The 22,811-nt window shown below is 42.0% G+C and overlaps 1 long non-coding RNA gene across 1 annotated transcript; it reads left to right on the top strand.

The window, feature by feature from the left end:
• The first annotated feature begins 9,979 nt into the window (after positions 1–9,979).
• On the top strand, positions 9,980–13,495 carry LOC148868257 (uncharacterized). Its single transcript, XR_016107012.1, has 2 exons — positions 9,980–11,276; positions 13,138–13,495. It is a non-coding gene; the product is annotated as an uncharacterized LOC148868257 (long non-coding RNA).
• The last annotated feature ends 9,316 nt before the right edge of the window (positions 13,496–22,811 follow it).

Here is a 22,811-nt window from a genome sequence, read left to right as displayed (position 1 = left end):
TATTATTATTTTTTAGTTTTGAATTATTGATGGAGCGCGACCCGGCCGGTCTTAGCTGTCTGCGATATTGTTTCTGAATGGGGTAGCAGGAACCTGAAACGGAGGAGATGAGGAAGCTCCGGGGAGAACCCGATGTAACGGCTTCGAAGCTCAAGTTAGAATCCTTCAAAAGCAAGATAATACCAGATAGCGCAAAGTTTTTGCATACCTTGTTTGTTGGGGGCAGGGGGCTCTTATAATCACTTCGTGCACTCGCCCCGAGGCCCTTGTCATGTTGGGTATGATTACCCTTGTGCTTGTCAATTCGGTTGTCGTCCTTTCTACTGGGACAGAACCGTCACTGCCTAACCGTCTCTCTAACTGGAGATGGCGGTGTCAGTGGCGGTGGCAGGTGGTCATTTAGAGTGCGGCTGCCAAACGTCAGATCCCAAGTCAGTCAGGTGCGGCGCCCTCGGGCACGGACTTCCTCAGTGTCAGGCATGGTACGACTTGTTTGGTTTGGTGCCCAGAAGGTGATGCGGAGTGCTGAGCGAGGCGAAGTCTTGAGCTCGGAGGTATCTATAGGGCATGTCAGTTCGGCGAGGTGTATCCCGAGCTGTTACAAAGTTGGCCAGTTCGGCGAGGTGTATCCCGAGCTGTTACAAGGTGGGTCAGTTCGGCGAGGTGTATCCCGAGCTGTTACAAGGTGGGTCAGTTCGGCGAAGTGTATCCCGAGCTGTTACAAGGTTGTCCAGTTCGGCGAGGTGTATCCCGAGCTGTTACAAGGTTGGCCAGTTCGGTGAGGTGTATCCCGAGCTGTTACAAGGTGGGTCAGTTCGGCGAGGTGTATCCCGAGCTGTTACAAGGTTGGCCAGTTCGGCGAGGTGTATCCCGAGCTGTTACAAGGTTGGCCAGTTCGGATTACTCTGGTTTTGGGCAAAGGGTGAGTTCGGGCCCCCCATAGGGAGTTCGGTCCGTTGGTGTCCCCTTGTTCCCTCCTTAGGCTTGGCCCCTTTTGCCGAGCTGTTGTTTCTGCCACGTGTCGCGTAACAGTGGGGTCGGGCCAAATCTTCCTTCATCAATTGCCCTCCACTCCTCGCGCCAAGGGTCTTGCCATGGTGCGGGGAGTTTCGCGAGGTAGGTGGTGGATTTGTCCCGTCCTTCCCAGTTTGGTCCAAGTTTGCCCACGCCGGGTTCGGGCACCATAACCTTACGAAGGACCAGGTCACCGACTCGGAAGCTTCGTTGCTTTACTCTGCTATTGTAGTAGCGAGCTACCTACTGGTATGCCGCTGTTCGGATGTGCGCGAGGTCCCTTACCTCGTCCAATAGGTCAAGGTTGGTACGTAACTCGTCTCCGTTCGTCCGATCGTCGTATGTTTCTAGTCGCAATGTTGGTACTTCGATTTCCGTCGGGATCACTGCTTCAGTGCCGTAGGTGAGGTTGAAGGGGGTTTCTCCCGTGGCGGTTTTTTATGTAGTTCGGTGAGCCCATAAGACACTTGGTAGCTCTACGGCCCACAATCCCTTAACTCGGTCCAGGCGTGCTTTCAATCCGTGCAGGATGGCTCTGTTCATTACTTCCGTCTGACCGTTTGCCTGCGGGTGCGCGACTGATGTGAAGTTTTGCCGAATCCCCATGTTCTGGCACCACTCTTGGAACTTGATATCCTCGAACTGTTTGCCGTTGTTAGAGATTAGTACCTGAGGTAACCCGAAACGACATACTACGTTCTTCCAAAAGAAGTTCTGTATGTTTCGAGCCGTAACAGTTGCCAGAGGTTCGGCTTCTATCCACTTCGTAAAGTAATCTACTGCAACAACTAGGAATTTTCTTCCACCTGTTGCTGGTGGGAATGGCCCCAGGAGGAAGATGCCTGATTGTGCAAAGGGCCACGGGCTGGTGAGGTATTTGAGGTCGGAGGCAGGTTGATGGTGGATATTGGCGTGCTTCTGATTCTTCTCGCATTTTCTGACGAGCTCGACAGTTTCTGCCTTCATCGTTGGCCAGTAGTATCCTTGTCGAAGTGCTTTTTGGGCGAGTGCTCTGCCCCCCAAGTGTCCGCCGCACAGGCCTTCATGAGTGTCGCGGAGTACGAACTCGGCTTCGGCAAGTCGCAGGCAATGCAAGTAGGGGAGCGTGTAGGACCGTCGGTATAACCGTTCGTCTATTATGACGTATTTGGCTGCCTGCCGCTGCACCCTCTTGGCCGCATTGCATTCTGCAGGGAGGGTTCCATCTATCAAGAAGCTTGCGAGTGGGTCGATCCAGCTCGGCTCTGCTTCCAAGACGGGAGCGGCCTCCTCTATCCCCCCGAGAATACTACGCCGAGGTAAGTCCTCTATGTAAATAGTTCTCATGTTGTTGTGACTCGTACTGGCTAACCGGGACAGGGCGTTGGCCTCAGTGTTCTCTGACCTCGGGATTTGCCTGATGAAGTGTGACTGGAAGTTGAGCAGGGCTTCTTTTACTTTGGCCAAATATGCGATCATGGAGAGCTCGCGTGCTTCATACTCGCCTGTAACTTGGTTGACCACGAGCTGAGAATCGCTGCAGATGACCAAGTGTTTTGCCTTTACCTTTCGCGCTAGGTCCAGCCCGACTATCAATGCTTCGTACTCTGCCTCGTTGTTGGATGCCGCGAACTCAAAGCGTAGCGCGTATTCTAATTTTGTGCCGCCCGGGCCGCACAAGACTATTCCAGCTCCGCTGCCTTGCCGGTTCGAGGAACCATCCACGTGAAGGATCCGGGGCTCCTCATCCCATTTCGCGCTTCGCCTGACCAGGAGAGATGCCACACTAGCTGCTGCTTCACGGGGTTCAGACTCTATTGGCTCGGGAGCTCTGGGTTTGCCCGAACTGGGGACCTCGGGCTCGACCTGTGGGGCTTCGTGGCTGAAAGTGCACTCGGCGATAAAATCTACCAAAGCTTGGGCCTTAATAGCGGTTCTTGGTTTGTACTGGAGGTCGTACTCGTTGAGTTCGATGGCCCATTTCGTCAGTCAACCGGAAACCTCGGGTTTGAGTAAAACTTGTCTCAGAGGTTTGTCAGTCAGGACGATGACGCTGTGAGCCTAGAAGTATGGGCGGAGTTTCCGAGCTACTGTCACTAGGGCGTATGCTAGTTTTTCTATCTGCGGGTACCTTGCCTCTGCTCCCTGCAAAATTTTACTAACATAATAGATGAGTCGTTGGACCCGATCTGTTTCTTTTATTAGTACCGAACTGACCACCTCGTCGCTTGCCGAGAGGTACAGTTCTAAGACCCTGCCCACCTCGGGCCGGGCTAAGGTCGGCACACTAGTGAGGTAACCTTTTAGCTCGTCAAACGTGAGCTGGCAGTCCTGGGTCCACTCGAACCCTTTGCCTTTGATTGCCTTGAAGAAGGGTAGGCAGCGGTCTGCTGATTTAGACATGAAGCGGCTTAGAGCGGTAATGCGACCGTTTAGCCTCTGAACCTCTTTTACTTTCCGAGGTGGTCTCATATCTAGAATGGCTTTTATTTTGTCCGGGTTGGCCTCAATACCGCGTCGATTGACAATGTACCCTAGGAATTTGCCCGAGGTGACGCCGAAGACACCTTTGTTGGGGTTCAATTTCATGCTAAGCTGACGCAGGATTTGGAAGACAGAATCTAAGTCTTGTATTAATTCTTGTGAAAATTGAGTCTTGACGTCGTCTACATAGCACTCTATCTTCGTGCCAATCAGGAGCCGAAATAGCCTATTTACAAGTCTTTGGAAAGTCGCCTCGACATTTTTTAGTCCGAAGGGCATGACCTTGTAGCAATATAGGCCGAACTCGGTTATGAAGCTAGTTTTTCCTCATCGGATGGGTCCATCCTGACTTGGTTGTAGACCGAGTAGGCGTCTAGGAAGCTTAGCAACTCATTTCCCGAGGTCGCATCCACTAGGCGGTCAATTATGGGGAGGGGGAAGCAATCTTTCGGGCAAGGTCAGTTCAGGTCGGTGTAGTCGACGCATATGCACCACTTGCCGTTTGCCTTTTTTACCAACACCGGGTTGGCCACCCAGCTCGGGTAATGGACTTCCCTTATGAAGTTTGCTGCGAGGAGCTTCTCGACCTCCTCGTTGACCGCCCTCCAGCGTTCTAGGGCTAAGTTGCGTTTCTTCTGTCTAACGGGTCTGACTACAAGGTCAGTATTAAGTTTGTGAGTTATCAGGCCGGGGCTAATGCCGGGCATGTCGGCCACGGACCAGGCAAAAATATCTAAATTTTGAAGTAAAAAATTCACCAGTTTGGTTCGTAGGAATCCTCGATGGATGCTCTGATCTGAAGTGTGCGAGCTGGATCCGTAGCCGAAGTCGGGATTGCGACCGTTTCCTCCGTGGGCGAAGCTCGTTCCTCACCTTGCTCCACTGGCCGCTCCAGTTCGAGGTCGTCGGCCGCCTTGGTTTTTCCCTTCAGGGCGACCACATAACACTTGCGGGACTCGAGCTGGTCGACCCGCGCTACCCCTACACCGAAGTCTGTAGGGAACTTCATGGCCAAATAGTAGGTGGAGACCGCCGCCCGTAGGATATGCGTGATCGGCCGCCCTATTATGGCATTGTATGGGGAGGGGGTCACGACTACCAGGAAATCATGGTTGAGTCTGACTAGACAAGGCCATGTGCCGACTTCCACAGGTACTGTTATTTTTCCGAGGGGCCTGACTTCCTCTCCGTTGAAACCCACTAGGGGAGTGTTCGCGGGCTTCAGCTCGCTCCTCTGTAACTGCAGCTGGTCAAATGCTGATTTAAAGAGGTTGTCCGCTGAGCTGCCCGAATCTACGAGTACGCGTCTGACCTCGAAGTCGTTGATTCTTAGTTTAATGACAAGCGCGTCATCATGGGGGTAGCGGACCCCTCGCGCGTCGTCCTCCGTGAAGAAGATTGGTTCTTCAGTCTTTGGTCTCTTTGAGGGGTTCCGTTCTTCGAGGGCCGCTTCGCAAACTGAAGTCTGAGCCGTTGCCGAGGTACACCCCACTACCACCGAACCTCCCACAATTACATGGATGGTTCCCCGAACTGGCCTCTCTTTCGGAGGTTGTCGTTGCAACGGTTCGACAGGTCTGTTGCTAGACGGGGGCATCCTTTTCGTGCTCCCCTTGCCGACCTGCCTTATTGTTATTATTGTTGTGCTGTACAAAGTTTCTCAAGTATCCGCGATGGATGAGCCCCTCTATCTCGTCCCGGAGGTTATTACACTGCTCGGTACTATGACCATGGTCTCTATGGAAACTACAATACAAATTCTTATTTCTCTTGTTCGGATTTCCCTTTAGGCGAGGTGGCCACTTCACGTACGGGGCGTCTTTGATCATCATTAAGATCTCCGTCCGCCTCGTGTTTAACGGCGTGTAGTCCATCCAAACTGCTAGGGGAGCCCGGAATGACTGGTTCGGCTTCGGCTCCCGGGTCGGGTTTTTTCTGTCGACCGGGTTGGAGAGCTCGCATTCTCTCTTTCTTTTCTCGTTCTCGCCTTTGGTTCGTTGGTTGATTTTTCCTCTGTCCTCATGAACTTATCCGCGAGCTTGAGGAATTCGGCCACGGTTGCGGGCTGGTTAGCCACCATGTGCCATTTGAATTCTTTGTGCGCCACCCCTCTTTTTGCCGTCGCGAGCTGCACTGCGGGGTCCAACCGCGGTATATGCAAGCATGCTTCATTGAATCGCTTGATGTAGCCCCAGATGGATTCTCCTTCTCTTTGGACTACTTCGAAGATGCTTTACTCTGCTCTGGGGCACTGTTGGCAGGTGACGAAGTGTGCGGTGAAGACCTGCACAAACTGGGCCCAACACTTTATCGACCCGAGGGCCAGGTTACTGTACCAAGTGCGGGCTGCCCCCTGAGGGTCGTGGTAAAGGCTACGCACATGCACGATTTGCTGGCCCTGGCGATGTGCATTTGGGACTGAAAGGCGTCAACATGATCATTGGGGTCGAAGGACCCGTCGTACTTGTCCAGAGGTGGGAGCTTGAAATCTCTGGGTAAGGGGACCGCTAGGAGTTCTGATGCGAGGGGGGAAGGAACCGAGAGAATCGGGGCAGCTCCTACCTCGTCCGAGCTCGTCTCTTTGCCTCTAAGTTTTGACAAGGCACGGGTGGCGGTTCGATGACTTCGTCGGCGCTTTTGTTGTTGAGCGGGCCTTGTACTGGCGCTGCTGGCCTCCGTGTTACCGAGCTCGATTGGCCCGAATTGCTGGTAGTCTGCCACCAGGGTGGCGAATCAGTTTTCAGTGAGCGGGAACTTGGGCTTGGAGCGTCGGGGTGCCGACCTCGCGGGCGAGGTTCCCGACCTGCTTGCGGGTTGCGAGGCGGGGATGACATTTTTCTCTCTTCGGCCTGGGGACGAGGCCTGGCTGTTAGGGGGGTTTTGGGGCCGGGAGGCCTTCACCTGGTGGGGGCGTCCATCCTGCGGGGAGGCCTTGACCGGCCTCGGAGCGGGGTGGCGAGGTGGAAGTAGTGGTTGGTTCAGTGGCAATTGGGGGAACTACTGTTGATAGTGATACTGGGAGATGTTGTGCAGTACTTGGTGCTGTTGAATCTGGTGCTGCTGGAACTGTTGCATTTGGGCTTGCATTGCCTGCATACATTGCATCAGGTCGTCCAACCGGTTTTGGCTGGCTGCCAGGGGGACGGCAGTCGGTTCAGTGAAGGTTGTCTCAATGGGGAGAGGAAAGGGGATGCTTGTGGCAGGAAGGTTTACGGGTGCCACTGCTTGTGACGCGTTCAAGCTGGGGATGCCATTCACCGAGAGAGGGATGGTGAACTGTCCAACGCACACCACGGGGACTTGAAGTTGTTCCCCAGTGGTGTTTGTCTCCGTGCCACGTACAGTGTTGCTGGAGGAGGCCATGAGTGTTGGGTTTTTTGAAGAAAAGGGGTTATGGAAGTTTAGAGGGAGGCTTTTTGAAGCGTTCCCACAGACGGCGCCAATTGATGGAGCGCGATCCGGCCGGTCTTTGCTGTCCGCGACCTTGCTTCTGAACGGGGTAGCAGGGAACCTGAAACGGAGGAGATGAGGAAGCTCCGGGGGGAACCCGGTGTAGCAGCTCCGAAGCTCAAGTTAGAATCCTTCAAAAGCAAGATAATACCAGATAGCGCAAAGTTTTTGCATACCTTGTTTGTTGGGGGCAGGGGGCTCTTATAATCACTTCGTGCACTCGCCCCGAGGCCCTTGTCAGGTCGGGTATGATTACCCTTGTGCTTGTCAATTCGGCCGTCGTCCTTTCTGCTGGGACAGAACCGTCACTGCCTAACCGTCTCTCTAACTGGAGATGGCGGTGTCAGTGGCGGTGGCAGGTGGCCGTTTAGAGTGCGGCCGCCAAACGTCAGATCCCAAGTCAGTCAAGTGCGGCGCCCTCGGGCACGGACTTCCTCAGTGTCAGGCATGGTACGACTTGTTTGGTTTGGTGCCCAGAAGGTGATGCGGAGTGCTGAGCGAGGAAAAGTCTTGAGCTCGGAGGTATCTATAGGGCAGGTCAGTTCGGCGAGGTGTATACCGAGCTGTTACAAAGTTGGCCAGTTCGGCGAGGTGTATCCCGAGCTGTTACAAGGTGGGTCAGTTCGGCGAAGTGTATCCCGAGCTGTTACAAGGTGGGTCAGTTCGACGAAGTGTATCCCGAGCTATTACAAGGTTGGCCAGTTCGGCGAGGTGTATCCCGAGCTGTTACAAGGTGGGTCAGTTCGGCGAGGTGTATCCCGAGCTGTTACAAGGTTGGCTAGTTCGGATTAATCTGGTTTTGGGCAAACGGTGAGTTCGGGCCCCCCGTAGGGAGTTCGGTCCACTGGTGTCCCCTTGTTCCCGTCTTAGGCTTGGCCCCTTTTGTCGAGCTGTTGTTTCTGCCACGTGTCACGTAACAATGGGGTCGGGCCAAATCTTCCTTCATCAATTGAAAAACAAAACTGATGAATCAAAATTATTTTGAGCATTTGGTAAAAATTGTTTTAAAAAATATAACAATCGAAAGTCAAAAAACACTTCTAAATTCCAAAGCACAAAGCTTCAAATTCGGCTTTGTGCTCTTGCCTTTTATAAACACAATCCTGAATCACGATGCAACTTGGATGGGTTGGGAAATTTTCAGACTGTAAATGGGTGTGAAGTGTAATCCTAGTATATGCACGGTATCAATGCTGATGTGTGGGTTGGAAGCATCGTTTTATGAGAAAATTATATATATATATATATATATATATATATTTGAAAATGTTGTTGCCAGGTAGGACATTTCTTGGAGCAACAACAACGTTTTTTATTAGGTATCAATGCTCTAGGAAACGTTTTCAACACTGGTACCTATTATCTAGTGCCGTGTCATGTCCCCGTCATTGCCACCTCATGTCCCTGTTGGCAGCAACGAGCTGCAGCTCCAGGAAACACCAAATCCGGTATTGCTCCGAGCCATGCCTTCCCAATTTCCAAGGCGTGGTTTAGAGCACCACTTTATGGAAAAATGGTTCCAAACAAACAGGCGTTTCCCAGAGTACCATTTTTTCTAATGTGGCGTTGATGTGTCACCATTTTTTGGAGCAACAACTTCGATGCTAAACAGATGCCTAATCCATGCCCAACGACCATTCAACATAGATATTGGGCATTATCAAGGTTTGAAAGTTTGATACAATATGCCTGTATCGTGTCTTTAAAAAAATAGAGACGAGATACGCATGGAAATTGGACGTTTCATCTTTTTTCATGTGTATCGGGGCGTATCGGTTGCGTATCAACGAAAAAGATACGACTAAAAACTAAAAAAAAAAATTAAAGGGAGAAAACAAGCTTCTTTTCCCTGAAATAAGCCTTCTTTCACCCCCAAATGACCCTAAAACTCCAAACTTCATTCCTAGAGTGCTATATTTGCAAAAGTTTGCAAGAAACAAGTGTGAACCGTTATTTTTTAAAAGATTTTTCAAAATTTGAAAAAAAATGAAAAAAATAGGTATTTTTTATAATATCTTGTGATTTTTTTCTTGGATGTTTAAATTGATGTTGGTCTACATTTCTTACGTTCAAAATCATATTTTTTTGTGTTATCAGTAGATTTATGGAAATTTCATGAAAATATTTGGGGAAAATATAAATTAACAAAAAATTAAAAAATGTAATTTTTTCTCTACCTATAAAGACTAAATATGTTTTAGATGTATGGATTTATCTATCATATCCATAGAGCAATTGAAATTTCTCCTTTAATATTTTTCTTTGATTTTTTATATTTTTAGAATTAAAAATAAATAAATAATAATTAATTATCTTTTATCATTTGGTCACAAAAATTGAATATATTATAATTCTATGGATGATCTATCATATCCACAAACCAATTGAAATTTCTTCTTTAATAATTATTTTATTTTTATTTTTATATTTTTGGAATTAAAAAATAATTAAAAATAATAATTATATTTTATTATTTGATCACAATGATTGAATATATTATAATTCTATGGACGATCTATCATATCCACAACGCAATTGAAATTTCTTCTTTAATAACTATTTTTGAATATATTATATAATGTTATATTTATTTTTTAGAATTTTTGGAATAATAAATAATTATTAATTATATTTTCACATAGAAGTTGTGCCAATACATGTTTTATGGCTATATAGGAGAGTTGGGTTATTCCCATCACATAGAACATTAAAACTTAAGAAAAATTATAATTTATAAATTATAGTTAAGCATAGGATTTTTAATGAAATTATAATTAGCTACAATATATTTTTTCACAAAACCATTAAAATATATTAATTTAATGTATATATACCTCAATAAAGTCTCATATTTAGTATTATTGATGTATTTTTATAATTTATTAAAATATTTATAATGTTTTCAAACGTATCTTAATTTTTTTCCACTATACATGCATATTTAAAACGCATCTTAATTTTTTTCCACTATTAAGTACTTGCAGTTGCTTGTCTCTTTAATTTTTCTTTTTGTTCTCTTATCCAAATCCAAGCCAAACTCTAATTTGAATAGAAGCAGTTTGATCTCCATTTGAATCTTGATTCCAAATTATGTACAAGAATCATCATTTGTTGAAGCAGTTATGAGGTAAGAAGAGTGATGAGTTGGACAACAAGATGGTACCGCGTACATTTTTTAGGTTTTCGGTCATTGCATTTGCATGCCAATTGGCAAGAAGATTGCACGGAAAGAAGCGTCGAGATGCTGGGACCTGAAAAGTACTTTTGGACCATTCGGGCTTGAAATGGTTTTTGGATTTTTTTAATAAAACCAAGCACGGAGAGAAGGTCCGTGCTTTTTAGTCACCAGACGACATGACAAGATTGTTTTCAGATAGAAAGAAAGAGGAGCGGATTGGGATTCGGCAAGTTTTTGGATTCCATTTAGGTCCAATCCTGTAGCGGAGAAAGTCCAGAAACAGAATTGAAGCTTCAATTTCGCATTCTTTTATCCTTTTGCGGATTTCAGAATTTCTAGGAACTAGGAAGTGCAATCGACGTCAACGGCATTGAATTAGGGGGGAGTTGAGTTTTCATTTCCACTCCCACTCCACGGCTCAGTAACCAAATTGGATTTCCGAATCCTCTCAAACAATGTACTTGAATATTTTGCACACAGAAGGATGTGTGATCCACAAACCCACAAAGCTTAAACTCTGTGTCCGAGCTGAAGCCGGTGGATTTGAAAACTTGACAGAAGTTATATTTTATCGGGAAGCATAATATAAAATTAAGTTGTATTTCTGTCATTTGGATCAAGTTCTAGCTTCTTCTGTAACAAGTTTAAAGTAAGTAGCTTTTTCTAAGTACTTACAATTTGCCGACGAGGTTCGGCCAATAAGGGGCACGTAGTACTTTGGTTGGTTTCTTATTTCTTTATTTATTTTTGGGTTGTCCCTCTCCTCGGCCCTCGATGTTCTTGGTTGCTGGGAAATGCAGATCGACTCGTGACACGCAGACATTGTCTGATTATCATCAGAAGCGGGGTCATATCTTTGTCCTACCTCTTGGTGAGATCGTAAAAGGCGCACAGGGAGGACAAATCCCATGAAACACCTTTGAGAATTAAAAGTAATGACTCAGCTGGCGTTTGGATTTCACCTGTAAGGGGGAAGGATCCCGTTACTCATGTACGCCTATGGTTTATCAACGATCAAATGTTCGATGAAATGCTTCAAAGGTTTTCATATCTTGGAACAACATGAGACATTTAGAAAAGGCTCCAGAAGGGCTTTTCCTCGAAAATGCTTTAGACAGGGATGACAATTTTCTCCCTCCATGCCGCTTCTTCGGCCTCCCCGACCCAATCGGTACGGACACTACTTTTTTTTTTTTTATCAGCAAAGATAGAAAACTGGAATCATTAAGAGGAAATTAAGGGATCATTTGAATCCCTTTACATGCTGGCATAGCTATTTACAAAACAGTTCATATGCCGATCTCTGTTTGCCAGATCATGCGCTGGCAGAACGACATACATGACTTTAATATTATCAAAAAAAGATGAAAGCTTCAAAATATAATCATAAAGTGCTTGCTAGTCCCACGGTATCTGCTTATGTGTCCCTTTGAGTTTCGCTAGCACTGCTTCAGCATCTGAAAACAAAAAACCTGTCTTAAAACTCATACAAAAAAAAAAGGTTTTCTTAGTCCTCTAACCACTGCTCAGAGCTCAGCTGTTTTTGGGGATCTTGCGAGGCATGGTTCTCCTTCTACAAGGATAAGATGAGACCTGTGAGTGAACATATATATATCAATAGATGCAATCTATGTGAATGGATTCTATGAGCCATCAACTAAAATGATCGGAATATCTGAGGAGAAGACTTGTTGTAAATCCCATTCTGGTTGAGAATCTGGTGGATTGAGGAGTTTAAGCCCTGGTTCTTTGTAACTGCAGTAGCTTTCAGCCTTTCTCAGTATTTGAAGGGGGTGTGGGTTGACATTGTTAAAAATTTGATCATTTCTTGCATCCCAAAGGATTCTGAAGATGGCACACACCATTGCAATGTAATTATACTTTATCACTTTATTTTCTAAGTGGGAATTGTGCTGCCACCACCATTGGATTAGGTCTACTTGGCCAGATTTCAAATAGAGTTTTGGAACCAAACCAACCTGACCTGAATCCAAATCGCCCTTAGGAGAGGGCACTACAGGAAAATATGCTCTTGGGTTTCAAAAGTTTCTTTACAGAAAATACACCCAATTTTTTCCTTTTTCCTACAACACCATATTTCTATCTTAGTTCGAATAGCTCTGTGGAGAAACTTCCACATGAAGATTTGGCATCTGTGGGAGCATGGGCTTTTCCAAATTTTGGGTCAACTTAGAGGGCTTATTTGTGTTTGGAGTGAAGTTTCTAGGAGTGAGTGATAAGCTGAGTTTATTGTAAATTCTCCATTGCTTGTATTCTTCCAAAGAAGTCTATCAGGCTATTGCAAGTTCGTCAGAGGGATACTTAGTATTCCTTTGAGACTTCTTTCTTCAAAAAGTCTATTGAGGAGATAACATTCCAGGTCTGGTGATTTGTAATTAGCTCACAAATTTTCTTGTGGAAGAAATCAGGATTTTCAATTCTTTTGGCCGGAATGTTGCTCTCAAGTTGAGGCACCCATGGGTCCATAAATGCTGAGATATATCTGTTATCTCCAATCTTCCAAAAAAAAGTGATTTTTTAGTTTATTTTTTAATTTAATAATACATTTCCACCAAAGAGAGTTTGGGGCTTTTGCCTTTAACTCAAAGAAACATTTTTCCTAGAAATATTTTGCTTTTGGTTGCTGAGATCAAAAACTGCTCCTTGGATTTAAAAGTTTCCAAATTGACCTTAGCATAAGAGCTTTGTTCATCAAGGAGAATTTTCTTATTCCCAAACCACCAAAGGATTTTGGAGAGCAAATTGTTGCCCATTTTAAATTGTAGTTTCTTGTAGTGGTAGAACTGCCAACCCACCAGAATTTTTTGTTTTTTTTGCATCCTACCCAGGGTTTTACAGAAAGCTGAGGGAAGAATATTTGTTTGCATGGTATACATTGGTAAACTTTGGGTGATTGATTTGATGAGTGTTGTACGACCTGCTTTGGACAAGGTTTTTGCTTGCTAGTGCTCTATCTTTTGGGAGAAGCTATTTAACAGCTGATGTTTGACACCATTTTTCTCTTCTACCAGTCAGGTTTCCAAATATTTTGAGCTATAATTTATAATTTTCATTTGGACTATACGGCTCAACAACTTTTGGTGGGTTCTATGCATGTTTCTGCTAAACAACACACCAGATTTTGCAGTATTGACATGCTTCCTTGAAATATGTTCAAAGAGCTGGAGGATGAATTTTATGTAATGGAAATAGTCATCACATAATTACAAACAGAAAATGGGTGATGGGTTGTGATCTTCTTGAAAGTTTTATGCATGTAAAATAATTCGGATACCCGATCAGGGATGGAGATAGGGAATGAAATCTCCACCCTGACCTAATTACAATATGATCACTACATATAGTGGATAAATTTCAATTTCCATATTATTTTGATGATTATATCAATTTACATCAATTATTTTGTTTCCTTCTTTTTAAGTTTTTTTTCAATGTAAAATTGTAATTAAAAAAATAATTCGGAGATTCAGGTCTCCGTTGGAGAATCTACTTTTGATGGGGATAGGGGATGGAGGTTGATTTTGTAGTTGTTTGGCATCAATGTCTTTCTTCGGAAAACAGTATCACATCAATACCATATCTGAAATTTGTTTTTGTTTTAACTTTTAAATGCCTGATGTTTGGTTAGTCATTATTCAAATTTTTTTTTTCACACCATATCTTAAAAACCGGGGAAAGTATTATTTGAGAAAATGCCTTTTTTTGGTGTTTTCTTGTTTTTCTTACTATTGTTAGTAATAATATGCTGAAACAACATTTAAAAATGCCTATGTGGCAGCAACAACAATGATACCAATAGAAAACCTAGAAAAAATGTTTTTTTTAGAAAATGGCATGTTTATGTAGTACCTTTTTCCGAGAAAATGTCTCTCAAAAAATGGCATTGGTTTCAAATACCACCAACCAAACAGTAGGCCAAACTGTTTTTGCCTTTGGGTCGTGGGTCATCAGTTCAACCAGCCGGGTTGAACGGTTCAGACCATGCTACATCAGCATTATATATTTCAAGTGTGTGTGTGTGTGTGTGTGTGTATGTATGTATATATTTAATATATGTTCTTAAATTCAGTTTTTAATTTGTATTTATAAAAATATTATAAATTGTCATTTGAGGCCAAAAAAGGGTTTTTTGCACGAAAATAGTGGGGCAATGCACCTAAGGGTCCTTGGGACGCATAGATCTCGAAAAGTTACCGAAAATCATCACCTCAGTTGGACATTAGAGCACAAAGTTATGGCCTCCGAAGTTTGCATACATAGTTAGTATGCAACTTGCGACCCATCATCGGGTCAACCAGGTTAACAGTCCAACCATCCAAGTTAGACAATTTTTGACAAAGTCAATGGTTTTTGACATTTCTTTGGGTTTTACTCAAACTGGTCCCAGAATCTTGACCAGTGATGGTTCGAGCGGTTCAACCGATTGGGTCAACATCAGGTTGAAAACACTACCACCAACCCATCAAAGATTAGCGGACGGGAACAAGGAGGGGAATACAATCCCTAGTGTTTTTCAACTTGTCGTTGGCCCAACCAGTTGAACCGTTCAAATCGTCACCCGACTAGGATTCTGGGTCTAGGATTCAAACCGTTGACCTATTTAACTCAGTCATTAGGTCGTGGGTTGCACACTTAATACATGTAGACTTTTGGAGGCCACAACTTTACACTCTGATATTCAATTGTGGTGATCTTTTTTTTTTATTTTGGGTAACTTGACCTGCTATTTTTGGCTTATGAGAAAGGCTACCCCCTATTCTGTAGAGCCTTCTCATTTGTGATTTGCCCACCGAAAAACATAAAGAGATTAGTGTGGATATAATGATGATTAAGCTAACGTCACTTGAAAGCTGGCATCAATGTTTCCAAACCGCCATTGACCCAGTCAATCGAACTGTTACCCAACCAGGACTCTGAATCCGGTTCAATCAAGACCCGCCAGATGGCCAAAAACCATTCGACATAGCCTGTTCTATCATTGACCCATTCTACCGTTGATTGTGGCGATTTTTTTATTTTAGGTAACTTTTCGAGATCTAGGCGTCCCAAGTGCCATAAGCGCCTTGCCCTTCTATTCTCATGAAAAAAAAAACCCTTTTTGGCCTTAAATTGCAAATTTTAATATTTTTTATACATAAATAATTTAAAATTGAATTAAAAAACATAAATTAAACATAAAATAATACATATAACATATCTAAAACACATAAACATATATATATATATATATATATATATATATATAAGTGCAAATGTGGAGTGGAAGTTTTCTGGATTAAAATTACCCTCTATTTCTTTGTCTGATAAAGGGTATAAAAGTCATTTTATTACATTTTTAATAAAAGTTTTTATGGTTATTAAAATGCCCATACTTATCTATTTGTTCCATCTTTAATTGTAAGGATTGAAAATATAACCTCAATTATTGCTTTCCACTTCATTTAATCCCCTTTCATTAAGTCTTATACTTACAGGTATTAACTCTCATTTTCTCTTATTAAATTATATATTTAAGTTGTTTTTCATTAATAAACGCTACTAATTAGATCTATATCAATATTTTTAACAATGTAAACCCATATTTTATAGAACTCACTCAAAAACAAAACCATGCTTTATTCAAGTGGTGGTTAAGCAATTCAACATTCGAATCAAATTGATCAACCTATGAAGTCATAATTAGGTAATAAAATTTTTAAAAAGTAAATGTATAAATTTATAAAAATGTAGAAAAATTAGACACATTTATGATATTTTTATTAATAAAATTAAAAAAATGGTAATAAACAAAAATTATTTTTATTGATTATGAAAATGAAATACATAATTTATAACTAACAAAAAATAAAATTATTTTACTGTTTGGCAAAGATCAATAGTTCAACTTTTGGGTCAAATGTGTTAACATTTAATGTTATAAATAAATAATAAAAATAAATAAACATAAAAATACAAAAATGAAAAAAAAACATAAGTTTTACTAAAAAACACTTAGGCACATGTATAATGTTATATAATCTATATATATATATATATATATATTAGAGGAAGGCTTTTAGGCTACAACCCCCCACCATTTAGAGGCGTGGCTTTTTCAAATTTAGACACATGGCATTTTCTGAGAAGTTGTTAAAGCCCACTACCACCATTTAGACAAGTGGTCTTCTCATTTTCTAGAAAGCTAGATAGTGGCAATTTTTTATAAACTCCTACTAAAGCCCACAACCCACTACCACCATTTTCAATCCATTCCTAAAAAATGCAAAAAATGCAAAAAATGCAAAAGTGGTTATCCACAACCACTTCTGCCTACATTCTATCAATCTCAGTTAATCATTAACCCTAGAAAACTATCCATATTCTAATAATTATTGAAAATATATATTTTTAAATAAATATTTCTTGAAATTTTAATAATTATTTAAAATATTAATAAATATAAATTTAACAATATTGATTCCATAATGTAAATTTAACCATATATAAGCGCTGACATGGCATGGTCTGAACCATTCGACTACACCAATCGTACCGATGACCTGTAGAGGCAAAAACGGTTTAGCACCGGGTCTATTTTTTAAACATTAATTAGTTGACACCACCAGTTGTACTATTGCTCTTAGTAGTAGTTGTTACATATTAGTAGGGGTGGATTCGAGCCTAGTCGAGCCGAATACTACCAAGCTCGAGCTCGGCTCGAGACTGTTCTACAAGGCTCGAGCTCGAGTAAAAAATTCATAAGCTTGAACTCGACTCAGCTCGAGCTCAATTTTGAGAAAAATTATTTTATAAAAATAATAAAATATATATATATATATAATTTATTTGATATTTAAAAAAATTAAGAATTATAACAATTAATAAATATAATATTTTTATTATATATATTATATATTAAATATCAAACATATATATTGTAACGCGTGAATAGGAGCCACATTTGTTCGCGAGCCTCATGAACCAAGCTCTAGTAGGCTCGAGCTCAGCTCGTTTAACAATCGAGCCAGTGAATTGGGCTTGAGCAGCCAAGCTCGAGCAGCTCGTGAAAAGCTCGGCTCGTTGCCACCCCTACATATTAGCTCTTGCCATTTGGAAAATTTGGATAAATTTCATTTTAATTACCAACCTGTAAAGGGAATCCTCATTTCACCAACTACAAAGATGGCAGAATGTGTGGACATGATGCATGGGTTTGCCTCAACCCTAATCTGACCCTACATTACCTCAATCTGAACCCGACCCGACTTAAAATGCATGGTTTCCAAACCCGACACAACCCTATAGGGTCTAACCCAATACTGACTTGACCTGACCCATAGCATTTCAATTGTATTTTTTAACACGTTTTGAAGACTTAAAATCTATTAATTTAAGTTAGAAAATTGTTTTATAGAATCTAAGATGTTTTTCCCATTAAAAAAAAGAAAAAATAAATAAATAACCACATATAAATAAATCTTAAACTTTAAAGCTATAGAGTTAGAAGTCAAAAAGTTATAAGAATACTTTCTATATATATGTAGGGTATCATGAAATGATGCTTATGTGGTAGCGTTTATTGAATAAAAGCCCATGGTTTCATACACCACCTAAATGAGCATGGATTAGAAACACAATAGTATATGAATATCATTCTTCCATTATTCTCTTTGATGGTGCGTAATTTGGTAGCTCCCTACTGATGGATAGCTCGGACGTCGGACTAGATAGGTTGCTTGGTTGAGGAAAGAGAGAAAATATTAAAGTACCTGGGCTACTTTACCCAGTATGGGCACTCTGATGCTTAAGTTAGCGAACTAGAGTTTTCTGAGAGCTAGAAAGCAAGAGAGAGCTAGAGAGCTTGAGTGCTAAATCACACATACCTTATGAGGTTCGAGGAGAGGCCCTTATATAGGCAAGCTATCGTAAGCCTCACGAAATGTGTCTAGAATCTCCGATCCGTCTGTTTGGAGGTGGTTTCGTGCATGGAAGTGGACTCCATGTAAGCAGTTAATGTTTATCCAATCTCGCTTGAAGTGGGCGGGGTGATAACTAGCTCTTCCAATGTGGTGTCGTGATCCCAGGGAATTTGGAGGCAATAGTCCACTTAAGGGGGAGGTCGCTCAACACGTCAATCTGGTCATTAACCAGAGTCATGTCAGATCGGTGGAAGTAGGTCGCCTCTTACACCGACCTGAGGTCTTGCCTAGTACGCAGTTCAGCCTACCGGGGTGGTACCGAGGCCGCTGATGCAATTATGAAGTGTCTGAAGTACTCCTAGGGTCTGGTTATGTGGTACCGAGGTGTCACTCTACTATTCTGCAATGCCACGTGTCGTGATATGATTGAAGGACTAAATTACCCCTCATCTCTCTTGACTAAAATTATACAATGACTTGTGCCCTTTACTATTTACTCTTTAGCCACTAGTTATGCTTATATCAGAAAATGAGAATGATTATCCAATAGACAATGTAGACTTTTCAAGTATTTTCAAACTTTCAAGTAGCACTCATTCCTTGGGATTTTGTGGAGGAGAAAACATTTTATCCTTTTTGCCTATGTGGCGCCTAATTGCCACCAAATAACTTTAAAGAATGTGCAGAGTACCTAGATTTCTTTATAGAATTCTAAGGCTATTTATGAGAAAACTGCATTGATACCAAACAATGTTTTCAAAATCGGACTGGATCGGACGATCAGACCGGAAAATTGGGAAGTGATCATGTTCTGTTTTACCCTAGAACCGTCTTTTGGATAAAAAAAATGTTGATTTCATGGTTTCCAAAACCGGGATCTGACCAGTTCCATTTTCCTCCAAAACCATTGATTTTGGTTTGCAAACGGCTGAACTGATCGATAAACCATTCGAACCGGTAATCGGACCCCTAACCGGTTCGGTCACTAGTTTGTTTTTAAAAACCATGGTTGATTTGGTCAGCAAACTGCTGACCTAGGCAATCGAACCATTCAAACCGTCCAATGATTTTTGGTCGTTTTTTATTTTTTATTTTTTGTTAGAACGGGCCACCTATTCGATTTGAATGATCGGACCATTCGACATGGGAACTGGACCCCTGAATGGTTTATTGTCCAATTCAATTTTAAAAACCTTGATACCAAACATGGCCTTAACGATGTACAAAGTGAGGTATAAAGCCATATTTCTTGAATTGTTTTGTATGAATTAGTAATCCAACGAATCAAAGCTGCTAGGCCATGCATGTCTTCATCAAGAATGCCACATCAAGTTAGTGAATGGGCCAATTCTTAGATATAGTAATGAAGAAATATGGTAATGGGCTTGACAACAAGGCTAAATGTACGATCACTATAATCAAGTCCATACTGTTGGGTAAAGCCCTTCTCCATTAATGGGCCTTGTGGCGAGCTAAAGACCCATAAGAGTGTCTCCTCTGTGTGAGAACCCACTTGCTAGGGACAGGGGTCCATTCCTTTGCAACACATCAATCAAACTCATCTCGCATGGCTCCTTGCCGTTCTGGGCATATATAGAGACATCGGGCTGCCGGGCTGAGCACCGCCAAGACTAAGAGTTTGAACTGAAAGTAAATGGGTACAGCTCAACTGTGAGACCTATTGATCGAGTTACAGATGTGATGATGATAATAAGATCACAACAGATCAATGTTAAGATCTAACTCAAGAAAGTATCAGAGCAAAAGTCCAAACACATTCGGGATTTCCCAACTCATGAACGTTATCCTTCACAAATAACAACCTTACATTGCTTTCTAAGAGCCTGCTATATTTAAAAAGTGTAACCTAAACCTAGGTTAAGGACTAGGTAGTTTGCCTATAGTAGGAAATTGATGACCAAGCTCATCCATGCCTCCCAGTGGCCAGAATTCACACACATCATAATTGGTATAGACAGAGAGAGGGGGGCTGTGTCCATATCATTCAAAGTTCAAACCAGTGATCTACAAAATATCTTGGGCAACCACAATCTATACTCTACTGATCAAAGAAAACCACAATTTTTTGAAGCCTCAAAGAAAACCACAATCCTTAGCTGCCATTTCATCCATCCCACATTTTGTCTAGTACAAGCTCATACCTTTTGATAATACTTCCTATAGTTTTCCATGGTCTGTAATTCCAAGCTACATATCTCTATGGTATGTTTTATTAATATTGTCGTGTGAACAAGAAAATATATAGTTCCTAATAGACTGAACTCTGTACTTAATTGGAACAGTGTGCATTTACTTTATTACAGAAAATAAGGCAAAATTGGATCTTTAAAATTAAGCACATACTAATTCCATGCAACAATGACAATGCTGTATACATGGACTAATGTAATCACCATGAGAAAATCCCATGGACATGTAGCCGAAGTTGTCAGTTGCAAGTGGAAATTAATTAAATGAGAAACCTCATTAATTTACTATGAACTCAGTGCACTACTTGCATTCAGCCATTCAGTACAGTGGGAAAACTCAAACCCCTGCTGTAATGCTAGATGTTGATAGAAGAGTAAGAAAACTACTTTCATTCTGTCACTTATTTGGTCATAATCAGATACCCTTCTTAGTGATGTCAAAACTCAGAAGCAAGCCGACATAACAAGAAACTGAGAGCACCGACAATTGTTGAATCTGTAAAACTGGGAATGGAAGGGGACTCCAGTTCCGTCTAACAGTCCGACTGGTTGACAACAAGTTATTAAATTAAAGCACGAATCCAGTCTTCTAAGTTCAGTTTTCAAAGCATTGCGTAGGACCACAGAATTTCTGGTGATATTATTAGCAGCATGTTTCACTTGCACCAGAATCTCTCTGAGGGGAAAAAATTATCAGATTGTCATGGTGGACCATTGTTTCTTTATAAGTGAAGTTCTCAACACTCAATAGTCAATATCATCCATCCACAAACCACAACCCCACGAACCCTGGTTATTTTGGGTCTTTGAAGAATGAAGATACGTTTTCTTTGGCGATATTGCTGAAGAGTTGTGAAATAGTGAAATGAAGAATCCTGATTTCCCGTCAGTTTCAGTTGGGCTGGCTTCTGCTGTAAACTGGGATTTGATTTTCTTCCTCCTTGTGGGAGATAGACGCGTCAATCAAATTAAACAGCGACGTAGTTGTTAGTTGCTTTAAATATATTCCAATTCAATGGGACCCTGACGACATGTCCAGCTTTATTTTGTATTTTGTGCTGTGTCTTCTCACAGGTTCCTGTTGATGTCTGTGGTGCTGAATTCAGATTCAGAGAGTTGCTAATGGCATTGTTCGTTTCCATTCCTCGGTACTGTAATATACAGTACAGTACAGGGGTGGCTACTGGAGTTTCCTCATCATTCCCCTTATACACAAAAGTAGATTATTGTGAAATTTTTTTCTTTAACTTCTTCTCACAAAAGAGGTTCAGAATGTTGAAAAGAGGCTTTTATGATCTATCCAAGTATATATCCATCTATATCCTGTATATCTTATTTATCCCTTCAGTTCACACAGTGATTTTGAACAAAGAGAAAGAAATGAGAAATACTAGCGATGAATGGGTTGATTTCACCCTTAGAAGCAAAGAGAAACAGAGGTAAGTGATGAGCATAGAACTCCTGAACTCCATGCAAGATAAACATGGACAAGTCTTTTCACAAGACCCACCATGCCAGAAGGATATTGAATGTTGAGAGTCGCATTACAACTCCAGACTCTTGTCTCATAAAAAGCGAAAGAAAAGTAGGAGTTGATATATAGTTGATACAAGGCCACAAATTAATGCTAGAAGCCTAGGAGCAGTTATCAAACAAACGGTTGAACTACTGAAATGTTACGTACCACCCATCCAGCTTTTGGAGCTTAATGGCTTATTCACTAAAAGACAAAACAATAAGCCATTAAATTCAGCCACTTCGAGTCATGGAGAAGAGATCAACGTTTACAATAATAATAGCAGCATTACCTCAACGTCAAATTGGTCGCAGTTGAGAAGAGCCACATGTTATGCGGTTGTCCTTTTCCCAGATGGGTCGACGAAAAAGCTTTGTTGTGGCTGGGCCTAACCGTCGAAACTACAACTGTTTTGAACACCGTGGATCTGGGGTCATCACTGTAGGGTCCAGCATTAGATGCATGGTCAGTGTGCTTTGCGTGGCCACGTGTACACGCAATAAACTCAGTGCCAGTTGTCATCCAACCGCTGATGAAATGTCATGAGTTGGATTCATTTGACTGTATGGTCCACCATTGGCACTTGGGTTATTGACCTTTTAGGCTTTAGCCCAATTTTGCAACCGCAGGGGACCATGCCAGCAATGTTAACAAAGCCCATTAAATTAGACAAAAACTCTGAATCTGATTGACTGTCAATACACGGTTTGATAATTGAACAGTGCAGATACTACTACTAAATAACAAGATCATCAGACCAAGCTCCTCCCTAGTCCCTACCAATTTGTTTTTACATCCACAGTTTCACACTTCAAATGGGATTGTTTTAGTTATTTATGTGAAAGAAAAAACAAAATGACAGAATGTTAAGTCCTAATGATATCCAGTCCACCCCTGTTAAGAGTTAAATGGCTGGGGCCAAAACTGGGTCATAGCCCTTGGTTATAAATGGAGTTGCATGAATTATTTAATTCATTACGTCAAAGAAATGGATGACATTGATTGATTGAGAGCCACAAAATCTACATTGCTCAAAACCGAGAGTGAAGTGAATGAAAGAT

The sequence above is a fragment of the Nelumbo lutea genome, chromosome 2 (genome assembly GCF_056320005.1).
Source record: "Nelumbo lutea isolate HS-2025 chromosome 2, American lotus-T2T, whole genome shotgun sequence".
Classification (NCBI taxonomy): domain Eukaryota; kingdom Viridiplantae; phylum Streptophyta; class Magnoliopsida; order Proteales; family Nelumbonaceae; genus Nelumbo; species Nelumbo lutea.
This window is presented reverse-complemented; position numbering and strand designations above follow the sequence as displayed.